This window comes from Neolamprologus brichardi, chromosome 22 (assembly GCF_056152115.1).
Source record: "Neolamprologus brichardi isolate AB-2024 chromosome 22, ASM5615211v1, whole genome shotgun sequence".
Classification (NCBI taxonomy): domain Eukaryota; kingdom Metazoa; phylum Chordata; class Actinopteri; order Cichliformes; family Cichlidae; genus Neolamprologus; species Neolamprologus brichardi.
Genome location: NC_142124.1, coordinates 20146266 through 20155695, shown reverse-complemented (window position 1 = coordinate 20155695; position 9430 = coordinate 20146266). Strand labels below are relative to the sequence as shown.

Sequence of the window (9430 nt, the reverse complement as noted above, 5' to 3'; positions counted from 1 at the left end):
CATCTTATCTTAATGACCTTGTAGTACCATATTACCCTATTAGAGCACTTCGCTCCCACTCTGCAGGCCTACTTGTTGTTCCTAGAGTATTTAAAAGTAGAATGGGAGGGAGAGCCTTCAGTTTTCAGGCCCCTCTTCTGTGGAACCAGCTTCCAGTCTGTATTCGGGAGACAGACACTATCTCTACTTTTAAGATTAGGCTTAAAACTTTCCTTTTTGCTAAAGCATATAGTTAGGGCTGGACCAGGTGACCCTGAATCCTCCCTTAGTTATGCTGCAATAGATGTAGGCTGCCGGGGATTCCCATGATGCATTGAGTTTTTCCTTTCCAGTCACCTTTCTCACTCACTATGTATTAACAGACCTCTCTGTATTGAATCATATCTGTTATTAATCTCTGTCTCTCTTCCACAGCATATCTTTTATCCTGTCTTCCTTCTCTCACCCCAACCGGTCGCAGCAGATGGCCGCCCCTCCCTGAGCCTGGTTCTGCTGGAGGTTTCTTCCTGTTAAAAGGGAGTTTTTCCTTCCCACTGTCGCCAAAGTGCTTGCTCATAGGGGGTCATATGATTGTTGGGCTTTTCTCTGTATCTATGAAGCGCCTTGAGGCGACATTTGTTGTGATTTGGCGCTATATAAATAAAATTGAATTGAATTGAATTGAACTAATTGAAACTTGTAAACATAAATTTATCGTGTGTGTTCAGATCTGTGCAGAATTGCACAGGATTACAAACCTCCACCTGAAGAACCACTTTTATGGTGTGTTGGACCAACATGCTCCAGAGATTATTCAGAAAGAAAGCTGTTTGCACAGGGAACGTGTCTGATGTCCTGTCTCAGCTCTTCAGAAGCTATAATCTCCAGGTTAGTGGGTTTTTGTCTTGTTTTTTGAGCTTTATTTAATTTGATCAATTTTTCAATTTTAACTACCATTCTTGACTAGGTTAGCCAATAATTTAAAATAAAAATTTTTCTTGTGATGTAGGAACAAGCTGATATCCATGCCCAACGTGCTGGTGTGCTTCATGCCCTCCCTGCCTATTTGTACCAAGACACCTCTACCTTCATCAAAACGTGGGATGTAAGTTTTGGACAAAGTTGTGAACAATATCTTAGTAGCATCCTTGTTTAGATTTCTCAAAACATTATGACACTTTGACAGTTTGAGAAGCATCTCCATGCTTGGATCTGTCTACAACAGTGTCCATGTCACATAATGGAAATACTACATGTTTTTAATGTGTGTAGACCTTCTATAATGTTCCTAGCCCAACCATACATCACTGTACAAATGGAAAAAAATATATAACTCCTATTGACTTTCTGTTGTTATTGCTACGAAGAGGTATGACTTTGCTTTACTAAAAGTACTATTTGTGTCAGTTTGTTTTCTCAAATCTTTGGTGTGTTGTGGCTTTTTTGTTGTTCAAACAATTGATTTCTGAGCTAGTAATAATCCAGAAATGTGACTTGTATAGATGAAACTAAGAGAAATAGGAATGCACTAACATGTAGTAATTTTGTTTTCTGTAGATGATGCATTCTGATAGACCAGATATTAGTGAATTGCCACTTGGACTCCTCCTCATCAGAGCCAATTCCAGCGATGCAACATTGAGAAGACTGCAGTTTTGGTCGAGGGTAACATGATCATTGTTTTCAACACCCTGGCTGATGCATTTCTAGTAATATTTGGACTGACCTACACCCTGCACCTAAGCTACCCAACATGTTTGGCCAACATTTTTGACTTTATTCAGAACGTTTTGATGGGTCTGGAGGGTGGGAAGTTGAAGCCCAAAGTGCTGAGTCTTAAAAATGATCTTTTGGCAACAGAATAATGTCCAGGATTCCTACACAGCCCTCAAGTGCCTGTTAAAGCAGGTAATTCAGTTTATCATGTTTCCGAGTCTGGATAAGTTTTTTTAAAAAAGAGAATAGAATAAATAAATCTTTGCAGACTCCGTTTCATACTTCATTATCTTAAATTCACATCCAAAGTAAAAGGGGTGATTTTATTTTATTTTTTTCCCCCATCATCACTTGTGTTTTAGTTGATTTTGATTGTGTTTTTAGTCAGATAACTGTAAATCCATAGAGAAAATGAAGGACAATCTCACTGCATTTCTGGCTTCTAGGTGGGATCTTGAATGTCACTTAAGGAACGTTCCTCCTGAACTGCTCATAACTGACATAAGGCGCTAAGGAGGTTTATAACACTTTGTTTTATGTCTCTAAAGAAGTATTTTTCTATTTAATGTTTTATTGCTTTGTTGTTGAGACTGTGATTGCACTCTACAAATGTGCATTTTGCATAACCACAGTATTGGCATATTAAAAAGGTTACCAATTATATTTCAGTGTATTAGCTGCACTATACTATACTATTACTTTCATTTGGTTTTCCCACCTAATAATGCAGGATTTTCTTTTCCTTTTGTTTGTTTTTTTTAAATAAAAGGCCATACTCATGTGTTAATCAAATCTGAATACTCTTAAAACATGTTGTGAAATTCTTTATTTCTAATATTGTAACCTTGTGCCAAAACTGGACATTTCTGACATTATTCCCTATAAAATGTGGTGGATTTATGTCTTTGGGCTTTTTGTTAGAAATGCTATGTGTTAAAGTAACACTCAATAAATTTGTAACTTGAATTTATATTTTCTGTCTTATGTTTTTACAAGTGTAATTATTTTGGGCACTTTTTTTTAATATCAAATTCAAAACACAGTAGATTTCGATATTACAAGCATTTGTATTTTAAATTTTTGAGTTGTATTAGCTTAAAATGGTTAACATTTTGAAACTAAATATTAATTCCTAATAGTTACTTGAGCTAGATTTGTACTTGAAACTCAAAATATCAAGTACAGAGTACTAAACCAAAAATGTGGATATAACATAAAAACATTTATCAATGGTACTTAAAAATATTTATCTAAAGCTAATAAATAAAGTGTGTTTATTTAACTTTTATTTTTAAGTTTTAGTTACTTAAAATATTTTATGTAATCAGTTTCACCAAAAGTTTTGAGTTAAATTAACTTATTGGGTTTTACAGTGTACTAAAACAGTTTTTGACAGATTTTTGAGTGCCATGTACCACATAAAATCAGTTCAAGGTCAGTAAGCACAACCAGAATTCATACAAAAGGCGCACCGGATCATAAGGTGCACTGTCGATTTTTGAGAAAATTAAAGGATTTGAAGTGCGCCTTATAGTGCGGAAAATACGGTAAGTGGCCAACATCGTTGCTTGCATTGATGCTTGTATGTGGTGCATTAATTTTAAATACTCAGGTTCTTTTTACATATAACGACTGAACCAAGGCAACTGAAGAAGAAACAGTGGATCATGGGAAGCCTCCAGCAGTCTAAGCCTACTGCAACATAACTGAGTGAGTATTCAGGGTCTCCTGATCCAGCCCTAACTACAACTGTATAAGCATTATCAAAAAGGTAAGTTTTAAGCCTAATGTTAAAAGAGAGGGTGTCTGAATCCTAACCGGGAGCTGGCCTGAAAGCTGAAGGCGCTACCTCCAATTCTATTTTTAAATATATTAGGAACTGCAAGTACTCTTGCTCCGCTGAAGATTTTTCAGGGAGTTTTTAGGACAGCCTGATAATAATGAATTATAGCAGTCCACCCTAGAAGTAATAAATGCATGTACTAGTTTTTCAGCGTCATCCCTGAAACAGGATGTTTTTAACTTGAGAGATATTGCGCAAAGAAAGCAGTCCTACATATTTCGGGATTAATAAAGTATTCTGATTCTGATTGATGATTGTATAATATGTGCATTCAAGAACATATCCTGGTCAAAAATAACTGGTCAAAGATTCCTCACAGAGTTACTGGAGACAGAGGTAATGCCATCCAGAGAAAGAATCCGGTTCGATACAATATTGCTACAATTTTTAATATCAAGCATAATAACTTCAGTTTTATCTGAATTTAGAAGCAGAAAGTTAGAGGTCATCCAGGTGTTTACATCTTTAAGACATTCTGCAGTTCAACTAATTGATGTGTGTTATCTGGTTTCATGGTTAGATAAAACTGGGTGTCCGAATAGTAATGAAAGTGTATGCTATGACTTCTAATAATAATAGCTGCAGGCTGTGTTGACATAATGTCTAGTTGCATTTCTAGGGAGGTGGATGTCAGACTATTCCCATAGGTTGCATCATGGCGTAGGGTTCAGAGGGGTTTGTTCAGTTACAGTATAAATGACGGCATAGATTTCGTAATGAAGCATAAATCCCCAGTAACTAACTCTCAGAAACTTTTTAAATTTTACATTATGTCCCCAGCTGAAGCTAGTTGCAGAATGTGAAAAGTGCATCATAGAAAACTGATACTGACATTGAATCCTATACAATTAAGTGCCATTTAGTGCTCATAACATATATACACATATATTACACATAATCATAATACACGTTTTGAAACATTAATCAGTCAGGCACACAACCTTCACGTTAATATACTACTATAACTGCAAGTACGAGATCAATAGATAGATAGTGCAAAATAGTACAAATTTGCAGGTTTATGACGTGTGTATATTTAATAACAGATTAGTTTTGTTTAATTTTGTTCTAACTGATAAAAATATAATATGGCCTGATATAAACTTCCTTTTGCTGGGCAGACAAGGAAGAAAGTCTGGGACGCTTTCATTTTGGAGCCACATTCATTAGCCAACTTGCTGGTGCCAGTTTGAATCTCTTTTTGGCTTCAGTGCTGCCTTAATTCTTCATGGCACGAATTCAACAAGGTGCTGAAAACATTCCTCGGAGATTTTGTTCTATATTGGTATGATAGCATCGTACAGCTGCTCCAGATTTATCATCTGCATGTCCATAATGTGAATCTGCTCTTCCACGACATCCCAAAGGTGCTTTATTGGACTGAGATCTGATGATTGTGGAAGCAGTTTGAGTGCAGTGAACTAGAGCCATGCTTTCATGTTGTTTACATTAAATTCTGACCCTACCATCTGAATGCTGCAGCAGATATCGAGACTCATCAGACCAAGTAATGTCTTGATGCATGCTCAATCATCCAGGTAAATAAATCCCTAAAGTTTGATTCTGTTCATCTGGATGTAGCGTTTTCAGTGGGAGAAACGTTTCGTCACTCATACAAGTGACTTCTTCAGTCTCAGCTGACTGCACGTTTCCCTAATCTTATAAACTAGTTTCAGTCATTATGCAAAGGCACTATTTATAAGATTGGGAAAACCTGCAGTCAGCGGAGACTGAAGAAGTCACTTGGATGAGTGACGAAACGTTTCTCCCACTGAAAACACTACATCCAGATAAACAGAATAAAACTTTGGGGACAGACCAAGTAATGTTTTTCCAATCCACAATTATCAAATTTTGGGGTAGCCCATTCGAACTGTAGCCTCAGTTTCTTGTTTTGAGCTGGCAGGAGTGTGGTCTTCTGCTGCTGTAGCCCATCTTCTTCAAGGATCAGCACCTACAGAAATGTTCTTCTGCATACTTTGACTGTAACAAGTTACTGTTGCCCTATCAGCTTGAAACAGTATGGCCATTCTCTACTGACCTCTGGCATTAACAAAGCATTTTCACTCAGAGAGCTACCGCTCTCTGGTATGTTCAAGATCACTTAAATCAGCTTTCTTCCTTATTGTGATCCTCACTTTGATCTTCAGCAGGTCGACTTGACCATCACTACATGCCTAAACACTTTGGGTTGCTGGTATATGTTTGGCTGTTTAGATTTTTGCATTAATGAGCAGTTGGGGAGTTGTGCCCAACGAAGTGTATTTTTCAAGACTGGACTTTCGGGTGAGAGTTATTCAATGCTGAAATGTTTGCTGGGGTTGATGAGGTGAACTGTTACATAGAAATTCAGTATTTCGATGGATATTGTATAGAAAACCTTGACGGTGAGCAGAGCAGGTGCATGCCAGTCCCTTAGAACCTTTTTTTGGTTTGCTAGAGAAACTACTGTTGTCTAAAAAGATAGAAGCTTACAAAGATTGAGACATTAAAAAAATTTGTAGACTAAAACTAACAATCAGCCTTTTGTTTCCATTGAACTCTTTCTTTTTTTCCTTTTACCATAACATATAAAAGCCACCAAAACAACCTGAAATGTTATTGGAAGATAGATTAGCGTCCAAAGGGGAGCAGATGTTAGCTTGAGGCCTCATTTGAATGTCACACTGACCCTCTGTTTATGTTTGTGCGGAAATGTGTGCGCGTTTGTGACCACATGAATTTGTATGTGATTGTGTCTGCACGTGGCTCTGCGTCCAGGCCCAGGCCCTCCCCAACGGCGGAGGTAGCAGGTGTCCCTGTGTCCCCTAAAAGAGCAGGTTTTTATGTCGTCTCCTCAAGTTAGTGGCTTGGTTGCCATGGGGATGCCCCAACAGAAAGAGGCTTGTGTCTGGGGGCCGGTGGCGGGGAGAAGAGGAGGACAGGGGAAGAAGAGAGAAGGAGCTTTAGTTCTACCAAACACTCTGGACTTAACACTGGTTGGACGAGAGAAAGGAAATCAAGTCAGAGACGCAGAACAGAGTCGAATTGTCTGCTCGCATCACGCTGGCCTCTGTCTTCACGCTCAAAATGTCACTTAAATATCAAGCTGCTGACGGCTGGTTCAAAACTGCAGACTAAGTGATGCTTGTAAATCCCAACAATGGGACTGAGGGCTTAGAAAGGCATCCGATATCACACATCATATCAGCTTTCTCCCCAGGTGTGACAGCTGTTTGCCTAAAGGCTTAATTTTACTGTACCCTCTGCCTTGTGATATGGACATCCCCCTCTGTTATAGTGGGACATGGTAGACCAGCCCACAATCAATCTCTCCCTGTGTGTGTGTGTGTGTGTGTGTGTGTGTGTGTGTGTGTGTGTGTGTGTGGATGGGTGGGTGTAAGGAGATCTGGGAGAGACTGGGAGTCACCTGTCCCTTGTTGGCCCCTCTCTCTTCCCCCACGGGAGGGCCGTAATTCTCTCTTGGCCAGGCTGATCAGCAGCTGCCGTGCGGACACACACACACATACACACACACACACACGCACACACACAAACATACTGCATTCTCTTTTACATTTTAGAGTCAGAGTGAAAGATAGAAATGGCCTTGTTGGGGCGCTTAAAGCAGCAGTTTGGTATGACTATTTCAAATCGACTTCAAATTGCAGTGTGAACTGGTTTCAATTAAGGCCGTGTTCTGGGTTTCTTTTAAGCTGTGACAGTTAATAAATGATTTGTCTTCTCTTCTGACGTTTTCTCTTTTTTTTCTCTTAATCCAAATGTAACTAATACAGATTTTAAATACATATATTTTTAATCTATCTTTTTTTTTAATAAAAGTAATATAAAAGCACCTGCTTGCAGTGATTAACCTACAGGGGGACCCACTGGAGTGTTTTGCTGACTTAAGCCTTTAAGCTTTTTTTAATGTCCTGTACATTTCCTCATTTATTCTTTCTCATTTTAGTTGAACCCTTTAATGAGTTTAAGAGGGGGAAAAGGCATATACCTTTATAGATAATTTACCAGGAGTTATTAGAAAGTTTAACAGAGCCTGCCTGATACTTGATTCCTTATTTGGTTTCACCTTTTCCTGATTCAGCAGTCCTGCCCCAAACCCCTCACACTGTGTTATCACAGACAGACAAAGCTGCCAGCTGTTCATACCTGAGGAAATGTCCCGACAACCTTTCGTAACCATTGCGCGAACCTGTCAATAAATAGGGTCGCACAATGGTACGGTAATAAGGAATTTTACTTGCTAAATCCCCAAACTTTTTTTTGTTGTTTTTGTTTTCAAGAACATGAAAGGAGTGGCTCTGTTAAGAAACATTCCTCCACGATATGAATGCCAAATGTAAATTCTCAGGAAAATTGAAATGAAAAGCAAGCTGGGGTGTTTGGCTTTGCTTCAGCATAAACTCAGTTTCTTAATAGTTACACATTCTCAGAGATGAAACTGGTGGTTTCAGGCTTTTTGTCTTAAAAAAATCCTTTACAGCAAATGCATGCTGCCTTTTGTCTGGTTTTCTTGTGAGTGTTAGCAACATCCCCCAAAACTTCCTAGTTAACTTCCCTAAATTATCTAATATTTCATAAAATAGGGAAGTTCAAAACAATCTGCAACCCTATGATGCCGAATGTAGGCTCATCATAGAAAATAACAACAGCCAAATATTGTTAAATGCCTAATATTTTCATACAGAATAAGACCCTTATAGGTATTTTTTCTTTTGTTACAGAATATCATTTTACTACATAACTACAAATATTTGAGTGCAATTTAGTGTTGCAACTACTAAACTTTAAATTAAAGTAGAATTTTGAATGCAGAACATTTACTTATAGTGAAAAATAATCCTATTTGAGTTTCCTAGTTTTTCTGAAGGAAACTGTGGTTATTCTGATTAACACAGCATGAACGCCTTTATTTAAAAAAAACTATTAAAAATGAGAAATTGGAAATTTTTTTAAAAATGAGTATCATCCACATTGTTTTCTGTAAATTAAGATTAGCAAGCGTGTGTCATAGTCCTGTACACTGCCACTGGTTTTATTTTGAAAAAGGGGGGGAAATTAAATTTTTTCATAATAAAATCTTAATAATAAATTCAGAAAATTAGAGTGTTTAAAGATGTCTCTATATAAGAGAAGCTAAACTGAGTGCGGCGAAAGGTAGCATAAATGAAATCCTTGGCCGATCTTTTTTCCAATTTCTTATTTTTATGAAAAAGTACGTGTATTCATACATGCATTAAACATCGAATCAGATCAAATTCCGATCGTGCTAGTCCCAAAGCAGGATGTTCTTAATTGGACCATCCTGTCATTGACAGTTCCTGCATGAGAAAAAAACAAAAACAAAACAAGCTTGGGAACTTTATGAATTAGCTATTGAGTAATTTGTAGAAGTCGTGGAGTTACAGTTTCAGAAAGTGTGTTTGTGTGAACGTTTGAGGTTTGTGTCACTCTCTCATCTCTATACTGCATATCTAGTTGGTTTGTTTTCCAGCCAGATCAGAAGTATGTTTGCTAATGTATTCAATCTGGGCGATGGCTCTCAGAGCTGATTTCACACGAACAATGATGATGAAAAAATGTAAACGTCCCCATTTACAGTAATTGGTCTGGGACACTCTGTCTGCACTGTGCGTTTTTTGTGATGCAAATTATTTAAATGTGGGGTTGCGTACAAGGCTGGGCGGAGGGAGATTGACATAGATACTTCCATGTCATTATCCCCCCCAAAGTTTTACCTTTTCACAGGGAATCGGGGAACTCTGCAAACAGCATGGAAGACAAGTTTGCGTGAAAATCATAGCACCAGGATAATGACCTTCTTGTGATCATCTATGACTCTCTGAAAACATGGCTTCCAATGAAAGCATGATCATAGGGGGGCTTACTTAC

At 37.9% G+C, this 9430-nt stretch overlaps 1 long non-coding RNA gene across 1 annotated transcript; it reads left to right on the top strand.

Moving 5' to 3' along the window:
- The first annotated feature begins 798 nt into the window (after nucleotides 1-798).
- On the top strand, nucleotides 799-1567 carry LOC148096761 (uncharacterized). The gene is made up of 3 exons (XR_015717126.1): nucleotides 799-867; nucleotides 989-1084; nucleotides 1537-1567. It is a non-coding gene; the product is annotated as an uncharacterized LOC148096761 (long non-coding RNA).
- The last annotated feature ends 7863 nt before the right edge of the window (nucleotides 1568-9430 follow it).